Genomic DNA, 15,880 nt, shown 5'->3' with positions numbered 1-15,880 from the left:
AAAAAAAAAAAAAAAAAAAAAAAAAAAAAGTAGATATGTTTTCCTAAGCTCTTGGACTGGAGATATACAAATAATATGTTTTCCTTAAAAGATCTGGGAGATATCACTGGTTCTAACTCTGATGCTAAGAGGTGTAATAGGCACACTATGATATATTCTAAGCCCCAACATTTTTTGCAGAAGGTTTAGATATGAGACTTAATGGTTGCAGAGTCAATGACAGTTTGTTTTTGCAAATTCTTAGTTTCAGTGTCTTAATTACTAGGTCACACTGAATATACTGTGTATCACAACAAGGAGTTTTAGTTGTTGAGCTTCTGTTGTTATACCAGTTTGTGTTATGTTCATAGATTTCACTAGATTTAGATTTATGTTTTTAGTGTATCCCCTAAATGAGTCTTTATTGAATACATTGCTTGCCATCCTAGAGCTTAAAAGTAGCCATGCAACATGTCTATAAATATAAGTATTCTTTACAAGAAAAAAGTTGTAGATATTCCTCCATCCCTGCAGTTCAGTTGAGCTCTTCTCTTGTAACTGATTTATTATATCATTTCTGTATCAAGTTATCCTCCTTTATCAAAATTATGTGAAGGGATTTTATATGTCCTATGGTCTATTTATCATTGTATTCACCCTGTATTTTAACAATCTTTGACAACTTCCTTACATTCCTAGGATTAGTTTATATATTGCTTTGTCTTATGTTAATATTTGCAATCCTTTGCATTATGTCAATTAACCGCTAGGACATCTATCTAGACACAGTGTACTCAAGTACAATAAAGAAAAGAAAAATATTTCAAGATGCTAACAAATTATAACCATGCCCAGATATAAACCAGATGTATGAGTGATAAACACAGAGATACAAAATTGTCACCACCCTTCAAAATCACAATTTAAAATGTCTCCACCTTTGACCTGTGGTAATAAGCTTTACTAGGGCATAACAGAGATGGAAATCTAGGCTTGTGCTTTATTATTGAGTTTTTGAAAAGTTTTTGTTTTTTTTTTTTTTCTTTTTTTTCCCTTTTGTTTCTTTAGTAGCAGCATCTCTCATACTATCCCTAAAAATGCAAACATGAGCGGGAAAAAAGAAGTCACCATTGAAGTTGTGGTTGCCTATTAGCAGTGCTCAATGCAAACATGTGCTTCAGGTTATGAAACTGAGAAATGCTCTCACTACCACACAGTCTTCTTCCTTCACTCACTATTTCACAGCTGTGTTTAGTGCTGGAGAATATATGTGCTGATATTAACCAAGAGCACACATAGGCCAGATACATTTTATCCGTGCTATCTAGTAACAACATACTTCCTGAACAGACCTCCAACTTTGGAAGATTGATTAATTTCTAACGACAATCTTGTCACCTCACCTTTGATTTGATAGCAGTGGAAGTACATCAGATTTTCTTTAGAAATTCAAAGAAGACATATATCATTTAGTGAAAAAGGAAATCTTTTAAATCTCTATGAAGCAGTTCTTACGAAACATGAAGTCAAGCAATATCATCTGGATTTCAGGTTTTTTAATAACTGCAAAATGAAAGCAGATTCTTTAAACCAAGAATGGTTGGTGTTTTGGTTTGTGTCCTTTTGTCTGAAAGACGCATTTTAGTATAGTGGTTTTCAACCTGTACCCTGTGTCCCCATGGTGTTCCAGTGAAAAATTATAAGGGTTTATAAAAGGTCATTAAAGTTTGCAAAACCAACTCTAAAAGGGCTTTACTTCACTGTACTTCTATTGTAGTCACTGTGGACTGAGTTAAAAAAGATGTCAAAGTTTTAGTTCTAGCAAGAATGATAAACAGTTTTGAGGTCTCTGTTGAACAGGCTGGAGATTCTGTACCTTCCTTCTGACCTTTTAGGCTGTGAGACTTGGCTGTGCTTCACATGACCTTGGACCAAATTTCAGTCATAGCAGTTCATACTTCTACAAGGAAATCTTGAAACTGACTCATCTAATATAGGTTTTCTCAAAAGTGTGGAAACAATAAAAACTTTTTTTTTTTTTTTTTTTTTTTTAATCACGGTTTAGCAATGGAATAGTCTGGTTGTACTTTTGAATACATCTGTGAAGGATCTGCCTTAATATAAAGTATGGAAAGAAAAAACAAAAAAACCCACCCAAAAATCAAAATAAAAACCCCTACTGTGAACCGAGGACAATATGGATAATATACATTCATCCAGTTAATGCTATAAATAAACACTGCACAACATAATTCTATGAAGCTAAAAAAGCTGAGCACAATTTCACTTGAAAAAGTTAGTTTTGGATCAACTCTTTGATAAGCCTGATCAAGAGTCAACTAAATCCCAAATTCTGCTTTGAGTGTTGGAGAAAATTAGTGAATACAAATCTCACTCCAACAGTGAGAGTGTTACTTGATGTAACATAACATCAAGTTTTATGTGCAATGCAAAAATAAAAAGAAACACTGATAATTTTCAGGGAAAGTTGCTGAGTATTAGTCGAATGTGAGTTTTAGGAGCCAGTCACATTTAAAGAACATAACTCCTTTTGGACTGAGATACCTAAAGGCCAGAAAGGATTCTCATCTCTGAGTACTTGTATTATATAGGTGCATTTGCATTTAGGACTTAAATCCACAAGAGGCAAAGAGAGGATGTCAGATGCATGACTCACCTTAGTATTTCTTATTTAAATATCCTATTGCTCACCAGGCTAGCCATTGTACCCTGTTTAATTTACTATCAGAGACATCACCAAAGTGCCTGGTGCCTATAAGTCTGGACGGAGTGGCAAATTTAAGCTGGAGCTCCTGAACTGAATCTAGATGCTGTCAGCATCAACAGGCTGCCAACACAGGCATTGCATATCAGAGACAGGATTAGCTATAATTTTTAAAAAATCAACAAAAACGCTACAATTTTTAATCCTTTAAAGGATGGCTGTATTATTTCACCCAGTGCAGACTGTACGTATCTATTGTTCAGAGGATATTATGTAAACTGTCAAAGTCCGCATAACACCAGGAATAGTTAAATGTGTAAACAGAAAGAATTCTATATTTAAACATTATAGTTCTTCTGGTTGTTAAACTATCATTAGAACAGGATGGAAGCTGGTTTACAAGCTCCACTGCTGTATTTCTACACTGTGGGTGGTAGAAGCCAAGCCATTTTAAGACAATAAAATTTCTTTGTTAAATATACTGTAGATGACTGTTTATACATAGCAAGATTTGCCTCTCACCTTATGAACCTTCAGGATAGAGCATGGGTGAAATGGATATGTTGTTTTTAGTTGTTGCAGCAGCCTGGAAAGTCGGGACTTGAATCTGCTGACATGACTGTGGTTATTTGCCAGTTCTTTCCCTCTGTTGGAGAATTAGCCTTACTTTCTTCCTGACTACATAAGACATGCTGAAAGATGTCTCCTTTAATATTACAGAGTGAAAAAAATGAGAAGTTGGAGCCTGCATGGACATACAGGTGCTTTGTTCTCTAAATATAGTATCAGTTATTGAAAAAAACAATTTTTGATATATAAAAGAGGTTAGAAAACTACTGAAAATACTGTTAGTGTGATAACAGTATTTATCATGTTCCTGTGGTCCCCAAATAAAAGTCATATTTACCACATAATTTACACTTTAATTGAAAGCAAAATTGATTAATATATATTGACAAAATCTAATCCTATTAGTAAGATATTAAGTCTGAAGTCCAACAAAATTTCAGCTATCATGTATCAGTGTTTAGTAGGCTGAAATCCTTTGAAGAATTGGGGTACCAAATCCACATCAGGATTCAATTATCTTATTGTCATTTAAACCAGTTGCTTTTTAATAGGAATCAAGCATCATTGTGGATTTGGCCAAACTGTCTTCATAGTCAGTTGCAGCTGTTGAATCTCAAATTCACAGAGGCAGGCCACCTTGCCATGCAGTTCTTGCAGAGTTGACTTTCGAGGACCGTGCAGGAAAAGAGAAACTTCAGCAGAAATCCAGCTCAGATATGCCCACAGCAACACAATGCACGTGCCTTGATTCCTTCCCCCTTGTTCACGCAGCCTAACAGGATGTAGGAAATGAGAGCAGAGGAATTTCTCTTGAGGGAAGGCAATTGCAATTAAGTTTAAAAAGCGAAGGCCAGGATGTTTATTTTAAAACATGTTATCAACCCACCACTTTACTCTGTAATAGCCTGGTGTTTGGTGTCCTTATCCAGCACTGAGACAATGAACTGATGCCCTCCTGACCAAATCCTCACAAAATGTGCTGACGTTTAAGGGCTGTTCTGAATGGGGATGTTCTGCAGGAGCCCGTTCTGGGTTGAGCAGTCTACAAGAAGGACTATAGGATTTGTGATGTCAGAAGAACAGCTAAGAGGTCCCTGACACGGGAAAAGGCAGTTCTGGGCACCTGCCTCTGCTCACAGAATTATCTCTGCTCTTTTCCTTCCCTCCCTTACTCCTTGATAACTGTAATGTAAAATACCAGCAATGGCTATAAAGCATTTGGAGATATTATGGTATTTCTGGGTCTAGTTGATGGATTCAATGGAGAAACATGAAAATTCTCTTTTTGGAGTTATTTATTTAAAAAAAAAAAAAAAAAAGTTTTTTTTTAAGGAATGTTTTGGGAAAACACATAATAAATCAGGTCTTATAGACATAGTTCTGCTTCCCTGACATGAACAATATTATTCAAACAAGGAACTGTTTAAAACAGTATTTACAGTACATTTCAATTCATTGCAGTGCTTCTTTATTTTTAATAGCTTTAAATATACAACTGACATAACTCTAATTTAGACCTAGCAGAATCAAACTTGAGAGGTTTCTGTGATCCATTCAAGTCTACTTATTAAAATCAAATATCCATTCCACTACTATATCTAAGGTAACATAATTACCACCAATAAAAAAAAAAAAAAAAAAAAAAAAAGAGGTAGGGTTTGAAAAAAGAACATCACTCCTTTTCTAATACATATCCTGGAAGACACACATAATCACTGAATCAAGACACACTGTTCTTCATACAAATTCATACAAATAATCCATATTTATATTTCTTGAAGTCTTTTGATAATATCTGATTTTTTTTTTTTTCTGAAAAATCAGCACATTTCTCACAGGAAATATGAAATCAGGCCAGGGCAACTGTTCTTACTGATCTGAAACATGAGTTCAAGTATCTGTGAATTAATGTATACAATCAAATTAAGCTGATTATCTGTTTTAACTTTGTCATGATGTATTTTCAGTTGCATTAAATTTATAACCTGATCATTTGTCAACGACTCATTATTGCAACATTTATCTGTTGAATTCCATTATCTCACAAAGTTCAGCACATGTAAGTTCAGACTGCTCACATTTTAAGACTGCATTGTTACGGTTTTTAACCACATTTGAAAGAAAACTAAATCATATTCAATCATTGAAAGATCCTTTTTATCATTCCCATTTTAATTTCCTAAAATAATTTATAAACTACATCTAGTCACTCTTCATCTAACGTACAACAGCAACTGTTACTTGTTGAAAACATTACCAGCAAGTTTTGAGTTACTGGGTACGGAGAGCTCTAGAAAGGAGAAAGTCCTTCACATTTCATCTATTTTGAAACTGATTTTGGCTTGGGTTTTTTTTTTTTCATTTTGGTTTGGTTTGGTTTGGGGGTGTGTGTGGTGGTTTTTTATTTGGTTGGTTGTGTGTTGGGTTTTCTTTGGGGGGAGTGATCTTCTAAATGCTTTTAGAAAATAAAGAGTAGACCAAGAGCATGGTTGTCAAATGTTGACCTAACAACCTATCTGATTGATCTTGGAACAATCTGTTCACTGCACAGTGTACAAACAGGTCAAGTAGCCAGAAGAAAATGTTTGTATCACAGAATCATCTAGGTTGGAAAAGACCTTGAAGATCATCTAGTCCAACCATTTGTTTGTTTGTTCTGTTCCATTAATTTGTAGTAAATTCAACACATCACAAAGCTGACATCAACAGGGTTACAGTGCTGGCCCCTGTGAGGGGAGGCCAAGGCTGCCCTGTGCTGTACACAGGTAGTTCCAGCTGGCTACAATGGACCCACCAGGGCACAGCTGAGACCCTCCGCCAAGTGGGTGGTGCCTCGGTGAAAAAATAATTAAGAAAGGGCAAAAAATACCCCACAGGCAGAGTAGAAGGAATAAAAACCAGTGAAAAACAGCAGAGGAACACCAAGGTCAGAGCAGGTGGGGTAGGAGGTGCTCCATGTCACTGGTGCAGGTTTCCAGTGTGGCTCGTGGAGGACTCTGCACCACAGCAGTTGAATGTTTCCTGAAGGACTGCAGCCCATGGAGCAGAGCAAAAGTGTGAGGAGGAAGGAACATCAGAGAGAAACCATTATGTGCTGAATAATCTTCTGTTCGCCATTACCTTGTGCTGTTCAGAGGCAGGTAAAAAAGAAAAGAATGAAGGAGTGAAATTGAGCCTGGGAAAGGAAAGTTGTTGGTTTAGTGTTTGTATTTTTATTACCCAAATCTATTTTAATTGTCAATTAAACTAAATTTTCCCAAATCAAGTCTATTTTGCCCATGAAAGTAACTGGTAAGTGATTTCCCTGTCTTTATAATCGGTTTTCTCTTCCCTGTACTTCCTATTTTCTCCGTGTTCCTGCTGAGGGGGAAAGTGAGTGAGCAGCTGGGTGAGAGTTTGGCTGTTAGCCAAATCTAACCCACCAAATACAGAAAGAGAGATGACTCGCTTATATGTGTAGTCAGCATCTGAGAGATGAGAATGGCAGTATGATATAACAGAAAGATGCTGTGGAGTTGGAGGGACTGTGACAAGATTAATATCAGTAAGAGTGGAAGATCTCAGACTAAAAGAAGGCCTTGCCCTTCCAAGAACACATTTGCTTAAGATTTCAGTGCTTATCACCAGAACACAAATTTCTCAAAGTTTGAAGCACAGTAATAAATAGAGCTCCAGAGTGTTCAGTCCTATTCCCAGCTCTGCCAGGAAGCTGCTTTAGCAACCCAGGCAAAACACCTGATTCTTCTGTCAAATAGAGTTTGCTGAAAGTAGTCAGACCGCTTTAGACCAGTCTTATGCTTAAAATGCACACAAAAACAAGTCAAGGATTCATACATGGAAGTGTAGCAATGTTATAAGTACAGGTTGTTATGCCTCTCCTTCACCTGCAAGATGTTGTCTGTTTAGTCTATTTAGCTTATATGCCCTTGAGGAGGAGTTGTCTGTATATAGCGTTTAGAATTATGATATTTAATCCAACTGTATTACCATGCATAGTTTTAACCATTGGAATGGTCTCAGAGAGGCCATTTTCAAATTCATTTGCAGAATGCTAAGCATGAGCACAAACGTTTATGGGACTTGAGCCTCCAAATGCCTGAAAATACAATGTAAAATAACCAAAATTAGGAATGGCTGTATTGGGGCTAGCTGGGAGTAGGTTCTGTGTAAAAGCAAGGATGAATTTTTAATTTTTTTTTTTTTTTTTATAATGAATTAGAAAATCAGGTCTATCTTGAATTGCTAGTTATTTGAATATTTATTAAGTCACAGGTTCATGGTTCTACAGAATCACATGGAGGTTTTTGAATGTGTTTACTTTCCACGGTATTCAAACACATAACAAGGGGCTTTCGAACACCACTTTCTATATGCAGTTTAAGGTCAATCCCATTAGGATCCAAACACAAGACTTTTTGATTAACATACTTCTGCAGGCTGAGCTATCTTTGGAAATGGAGTTTGCATAGGGTTTATCACCATTTTAGTTTCATATACATAGAAACTTAACTCAGGGTTATTTTCCATTTGCTTATGTTTAACTCAGCCGTTAAAAAGTTTTTCTGCTGAAACAAAGGTGATTCTGAAACACAGCATTTACAGGAAAGTTGTTCTGTCTGATTTCTGACACTTGGCTATACACAGATGTGTAACAGGAATCATCCGTTTTAGGAAAGTGTTCCTTATATTTTGGGGAAGATAAGCTTCCATTTAAGTCAGAATTATGAACTTGTGCATTTTCTCTTTTTCCTGAATAAAATCCCCTGATAAGCCTTTATCAGGAGAGGTGTCACTGATTCGGTTGTGAGCTGGGCAGAAGGCACTGCAGACCATGAGTGATTAGACTGGGAGGTGGAAGCGTGGCACCGCTGGTAACATGGCACTTGCTTGTGGAGATTGTTCAGTGTGTGTCAGAGGTGAAAACAAATGCTGTGCTGAGAAATATAAACCAGATTTCCTTTTGTTGGCCTGAGGATAGGAAGCTGAGAGAAGAAGAGAGGGGGAATACTGTAAATTGAGGTTGAAGTGAATTTTCCACAATAAGACTACTATATGAGCTAGCATAAGCTCCCTGAGGGTGAAATTCACTCTTTTGGGCTGGGATAACACATGACTGGGCCTGAATTTAAAACCTCTTTTGAGAACTTCAGAGCAGCTACGGTTCTGTTCATGTAATCCACTGGCTAGTAGCCCTTGCTTCCCTCACTGTGCCTGATTTACAGTGCTGATTCCCCATGTGTTTGATGGCCACCAGACGAGGTAGCAAATTCAGCACATTAAGAGCTAGAAAAAAGCGTGCTCTGTAGCTTTGGCTGAATACTGAATCTTTATTTGTTGAGATGTTACAAATCTACATTCTCTGTGCATAGTGAAATGGGGGTGGTGCAGAACTTGCTCATCTAGCTAAATGTCACATTAATACAAAAAGCAGAGCAAGAGGGAAAAGTGAAAGGAACTTTTATCATTCATTAATGTAATGCATTAAACTCTGTCTCTTGCAACAGAAAACCCCCACTAGAACCAGTTGTGTGGGCTTAGTGTGAAAGAAGAATTTAGTCAAATATTTATTTTTGTGCCCATTTTTTCACTGCAGTGAGCCATTAGAGAAATATTTTCCCTTTAAAGAAAAAATAATGTTAGAAGATTGCTTTAAGAGTGAGCTTTATGTATACTTTCCCAACATTGCTGTATTAAAAAAAAAAAAACAAACTGCATAGTAAGGACAGTTTCTGTGGCTACCTCTTGAGTAAACAGCAGTTTTGCTTTGTGTTTAAAACACCCCCATGGACCTGATTCTAAAAGCATAAATGGCTATTCTCAATAACACCATAGATTTCAATGAGAAGATATTATTCAACCTGAATAAGAAGAACCAAAATTTACATTCTTAATTTCATTTGCAGTGTAAGAAATTGCTGTATGATCTAAACTATAACACAAGTCTTTAAATTAGCTCTAAATATATACCAGACTTGGTTGTCTTTCCACTGCTTATAACTATAGCACTTACAATTCATGACCTATTCTCCCTGTGAAAGGCTAATGGATGTTTTAAATTCCTTTAACACCAAACCTGCAATTTGAGGAATAAATGCTAGTGGGTGGAATAGTTCTTAATGTTTCCTTCCTCCTCCCAAGGTGTTAACATACCTCTATCTAGATGGTCACATAATGTCTTTATTTCGCTATTTTCTTATTTTATCTCTTCCTCTTCAGTTGTGTAGCTTGCCATCCTCTTGGCATTTCCCTTGAATTTATTACATAATTGAAGGGAAGGTCTTCTGCTTTATAGCTGCTGTCTGCCCTCCCCTTCTTTTTTTCAAAGACAGCTCAATTCCAGAATGCAGGTGTGTGGGTTTTATTTTCATTATCTCCAATTTCACAGTAAGATTAATGATAAAGCCACTTAGTGAAGATTTCCAGGTAGGAAAATAGTTACTATAAAGGAGTGACAAATATTTTACAGTCATTGCCTTATTATTTAATGTCATAATACCATCCAACTGTGTCAGCTGACATCAAGACATTATTTTAGAGGATCATAAAATAGAATTGTTTAGGTTGGAAAAGATCTTTAAGATTGAGCCAGCTGTCTAGCACTGCCAAGTCCACCACTAAACCATGTCCCTAAGTGCCACATCTACACGTCTTTTAAATACTTACAGGGATGGTGACTCAACCAATTCCCTGGGCAGCCTGTTCCAATGTTTGACAACCCTTCCAGTGAAGAAATTTTTCCTAATATCCAATATAAACCTCCTCTGGTACAACTTGAGGCCATTTGCTTTTGTTCTGTGATTTGTTACTTGTGAGAAGAGACCAACACCCACCTCACTACAGCCTCCTTTCTGATAGTTGTTGAGAGGGATAAGGTCTGCCCTGATCCTCCATTTCTCCAGGCTTAATAACTCATTTCCTCAGTCACTCCTCATAAGATTTGTTCTCTAGACCTCTCACCAGCTTCATTGCCCTTCTTCGGACACTCTTCAGCACCTCAATGTCTTTCTTGTAGTGAGGGGGCCAAAACTGAACACAGTATTCGAGGTGTGGCTTCGCTAGTGCTGAGTACGGGGAGACAATAGCTTCCCTAGTCCTGTTGATCACATTATTTCTGATACAAGCTTGGATGCTATTGACATTCTTGGCCACCTGGGCACACTACTGGCTCATATTCAGTCACTGTCAACCAACATCCCCAGTTTCTTTTCTGCCAGGCAACTTTCCAGCCACTCTTTCCCAAGTCTGTATCATGCAACAGGTTTGCTATGACCTAAATGCAGGACCTGGCACTGAACCTTGCTGAATCTCATACAATTGGCCTTAGCCCATCAATCCAGACTGCCCAAGACAGCCTCCAACCATCACACCACCCACAAGCCATTCTCTGTTCACGAACAGGTCCAGCAGGGCACCTTCCATACTTGACTTACTCACCAGCTGTGTCAGGAATTTATCTTCCACACACTCAAGGAACCTCCTAGTCTGTTTCCTCTCTGCTTTATTGTATTTACAGCAGACATCTGGTACAATGAAGTCCCCATGAGAACAAGGGCTAGTGATTGTGAGACTTCTCCCAGCTGCTTATAGAATATTTTGTCTGCCTCTTCATCCTGGTTGGGTGGTCTATAACAAACTCCCACAATGATATCTGCCTTGTTGGCCTTCCACCTGGTTCTTACTCATAAACACTCAAACCTATTGTCACCATTATTAAGCTCTAGATAATCAAAACACCCCCTAACATGCAGGCCTGCCCCACTATATCTTCTGCCTTGCTTATCCCTTCTGAAGAGTTTATAGCCACACATTGCAGCACTTTAGGTCTCCAAGTCATCCCATCATGTTTCCATGATGGGATTTTTCCATGAAGACTATATTATAATTTTCCTGCTGCACATGCAAGATGTAATGTGAAAGTGTCTTTTATCACAGTGAATCACCTCTGTTTTATACTAAACTGTACAAGGCTTTTCTACCCTGATACAAACTAAGGTGTTGTTAACAAATAATGTTGATTTGTACTAATGCTTTATTTCTCATCCCACTGAGACTTTTTAATGTTTATATACTCTGTTGTTCTGATCTATGTTCTAGTGATTTCCTACATAGTCTGGATTAAAAAAAGCAAATAGACCTTATAAACAACACCAAATCAAGATGGTTCTTCCCTGAAGGATCATGTTCTCTTTGTTTTCTTCCAGGCCCTGTTTTAGGCTTTTTTTTTTTTTTTTTTTTTTTTTTTTTCTTAATATAATTATTAATCCTCAAGTAAAGGTATCCAGCTAGTACATCCAGACAACTAAACATATAAACCTGCAGAGCACCCTTATGGTAAAAGAAAAGTAAATTCATCCATCAGATGTAGGTCCAACCTAAAGCAAGCTGAGTATGCTCATTTCCTACAGAACTGATCTAACCTTGCCTTGTTAAAAAGGGAAAGAAATTTATCATTGCCTTTTTCTCCATGTCTGTTTGTGAGAGAAATTATGTTACTGCTGTACTTTCCTTTCGGCTGAGTGCTGTTCACACAGAAGGGATTTACTTTGAGCACAGTTATTTGTTTGAACAGTTTGGGAAGTATATCTGTAAGGGCGAGTATCTGAGCAGCTACACGGAATTTTCAGTTCCATTATAGTGTTTTTATTAACTTCAGTTGGTTTGGGGAAGAAAAGGGGTCTTTTCCTTAAATGATTTAAATATAACTTTCTCAAGACACCTTACAGCTTTGAAGGCATAAACTATGTCCACTTTTCTCAGTAGTCTGGTGATCACTTACATGACAACATTAAACTTCTTACTGCTGACACTCTGTTACTTGGGTATCCCCAACTTAATGCAGTACCCATAACTTCTACTGTGCTACTGGGAGTTTTCTATGGCAGAATCTTGAAATGTTTTTGCATGTGTGGCGGTGTTTTAGAAATCATCACCACTTAAGGTTTAGAGTACATTTTTTGTTTCTTAAAATTTTAATTTTAAAAAGATGAGTGTGTAGCTATTGTAGAATGCTGTAGAATTTCTAGTACGTTGGAGTCTGCATAAAAGAAGGTAAACTTTAACATCTTCATAGATGCCTACTCATTTGTCTCTTTTTTTATATGTACTTTAACTCATAATTTATGTAGAACGTTTGTAATACTAATGCCATATACTTAGAGGTTGTTCTGAATAGGAAGCATGATTTTCAGAAGCAGATGTCTTGGAATTACTAAAGGAATGTAAAGAACCTAATTCACCATGTATTTATTTTATATATTCTGAAAAATGTGTGTTTTAAATTGGATATCAAAGTTTCCAGACTTTTCTGGGGAGATTTTCAAATTTCTTGTGATTCTATTTTGTATTAAAAATGTCTAAGTTATTCACTTGTAATACCTGGGATATTTTCATTCTATTTCCTTTAACTACCATCTTTTATATAGTAACTGGAACTTCTGAAAAGCTAACAATAGTAGACACTAAAAACTTTTTTAGGGATTAAAATATCAATTAGAGATAGATATGTAATAATTGGAAACAGCTTCTCAGGTGCTGAATGAGTCCTGTTTCTCCTTTACATCCCTTATCTGCTGCCAAACCTATCTCTGTCTAATGTAGTCTTTTCCTAATGGGCAATTTATGGCCTAGGCAAATCGTCATGGTAATTAATTTACAGTTAAAGGCTGAAGGAAGTGTATCCTTTTTTTTGAGGAGCTCAAGAGTCAAAAGGATCTGTTTAAAAATATGATGGTTTTCAAACACTGGGTTATGCTAAATACTGTGCCATGAGAATGATACAGGACTCAATCCAACTGCACAGAGAGAATTAAAACTGAGAACCTTACTCTCTGTGATGTTGATTATTTGGAGCTGGGGAATCCAGCTGAAAGGATATAGCAGCAATTTAATGCGATTAGCCTGCCATATCAAGTCATTGGATAATTGTAGACCTTGCAAGACACTGCTCTTATGGTGTTGATATGCACTGGCCTCTGGGAGCACTGATTGAAGAGGGATGATGAGAGTAAAATAGATTCAGATAAAATTAGAGACAACTGGGGCAAATATATGCAGATTTTCTCATTTTAACACAAAGAAACCTAGCTTAGGTGAAATAGAATCTCTGTGTAATATGCTGAAAAGCTACTTATCACAACTCCCACTGGTACATGCAACAAACATATGGAATAAGCTTGAGACTTAACCAGTCTGCTCAGGTTCATATGACAGATTTGTTATTTTCTACATTAGAGAGAGAATATCAAGATCAAAAACTCAGTTCTGATTAGATGGCAAATGTGCACTATTGTAGTACAGAGCATGCATTCACGTATAACTTCTTTGCTGTATTTGGAAATCAATTTGTTTCATTCCTGTTGAGTAATTACTATAGTATCATTTCACAAGCATGAAAGGCCTCAGTTTAATTGCTGGTCATATGATTCTGAACACTTGTTCATCACCCATACCTCCCACAAAGCATATATTGCCTCCACTGTTGTAATTCTGTTTTATTCAGAGAGTTCACAAATTTTGATTCACAGATACTATATCCTGGCATATAATCTAAGGATGGAGCAATCTGAAGTTCATCAAAATTCAGATAATTTAATTGTGTAGATACAAGCCACTTATATTACTACATATGCACAGCTCTTGTTGAGAAGTTGCTGAGGAGAGGGTCTCCAAAGCAGAGGACAGAGGTGGGGGACCCTTCTGAAAGTGTCAAAAAACCTGTGGCAAAACCGTAAACCGAAAAGGCAGAAGCCCAGGGAAGAGGGAGAGCCTCAAGCCGCCTCCCCGCTGAGCAGGAAGAGTGAGCTGTGATGAAGGGCAGCAGTGAGCCAGTGTGGGTGGAGACTAGAGTGATGATGTCCAACACCCCTCACGTACCAGAGCATCCCCCAGGGAGCATGAGCGACCAGGACCCTGGCTAACAGGACTGGGTAAGCAGGGTGTGGTGCATCAGAAGGGTGTGGTGCGTCAGGTTGCCCTGGCAGGGTGTGCAGGTAAGGCGTGCAGGCAGGGCATAGTCCTTCCCCTGGCTCTAGAGCTTACCTTAGATAGTAGTCTTCTCATCGTCCTCCACAAGTAGACTGAGTTAAGGTCTCCACTCATGACAAAACCACCACCAGAAAGAATGTGGCCACACAGAGATGCCACGCAAACACAGAGCGGTGCAGGTACCGGGCTGCAGGGGGTGCCTGAGCCTGTCGGTCCTGCCGGGGGGCAGCAGGGACAGCACCTGTGTGCGCTGACATCAGCGGGGTGACCTGCTCAGCCTGGTGCTGGAACTCAAAGAAGAGGTTGAAAGATTAAGAAGTATTAGGGAGTGTGAAAAGGAAATTGATTGTTGGAGTAACAATTTAGCACCCCTGAAGCAAAGGAACAAAAGGAGGCTTCAAAAGCAGCAAGTGATCCCTCACACCATTGCTACCATGCAGATGGAGGAGATCTGAGAGAAGGGGGAAACGGAAAACAGGTCCCTGCTCAGGGAGGCAGGAAAATCCCCTCCCGACCTCCCTCACCTTCCATGGTGCCCCTTCACAGGGCCATGGAACTTGTGAATGAAGCAGAGAAAGATGAAAAAAATGAGCCACATAAGGTGGAAGATGAAGGTCCACCAAGGCAGGGTTGCCCTAGACCATGTATTAAAACCAGTTCTAAAAAGACTCCCAGAAGGGTCATTGAAGTGGGTGACTCCATTCTGAGGGGTGTCGAAGGCCCAATATGCAGACTGGACTCTCTTCACATGGAAGTCTGCTGCCTCCCTGGGGCCCGGATAAAGGATCTCATGGTAGAACTCCCTGCTCTAGTGAGACCTAAGGACTACTATCCTCTCTTGGTTTTTCAGGTGAGTAGCAATGATATTACCAGAAGTCATCCTAAATCAATGAAGAGAAATTTCAGGGCCTTGGGGAAACTGCTTAAGGGGTCAGGGGCACAAATAGTGTTCTCCTCCATCCCTTGCAGGGATGGATGAAGAAGATTACAGGAGAACTCAACAGATAAACTTGTGACTCCAAGACTGGTGTTACCAGCAGGGCTTTGGATTTTTCAGTCATTTATGCCAAACCTTTTGGCAACAGATGGGATACACCTGTTCCAGAGTGAGAAAAGGATCTTGGGGCAGGAGTTAGCTGGGCTCATTGAGAGAGCTTTAAACTAAATTTGAAGGGGGAAGGGGACAAAAGTGGAACTCCCAGATAGAAGTCCCAGGAAAGATTAGCAGAGTCTGTGGTCTGGTGTGCCAGCAATGACCCTCACCCTGACATCTCAGTGGAGACAAGGGATGAAGAAATGTAGCAAGGAAAGATGCAAGAGATATTGATGGATGAGTAACCATGGTAATACCTGTGAAAGGTCAGGCCAGAATTAGGACCTCTAAATACAAAAAGGTGCTGGGGAGATCAGCCCATCTGAAGTGCATCTATACCAATGCACACAGCATGGGTAACAAAGAGGAGGAGCTTGTAGCCATTATGAAACAGGAAAATTATGACGTAGCACCTATTACAGAAACATGGTGGGATGTCTCCCATGACTGGAGTGCACCAATTGATGGCTACAAGCTCTTTAGGAGGGATAACGAAGCTGTGGGGTTCAGGGGTCAATCTCACTGAGGGA

Source organism: Athene cunicularia (assembly GCF_003259725.1).
Source record: "Athene cunicularia isolate RWA chromosome 1 unlocalized genomic scaffold, athCun1 chr1_part2, whole genome shotgun sequence".
Classification (NCBI taxonomy): Eukaryota; Metazoa; Chordata; class Aves; order Strigiformes; family Strigidae; genus Athene; species Athene cunicularia.
The sequence above is the reverse complement of the archived record's forward strand: the minus strand, read 5'-3'. Positions refer to the sequence as shown.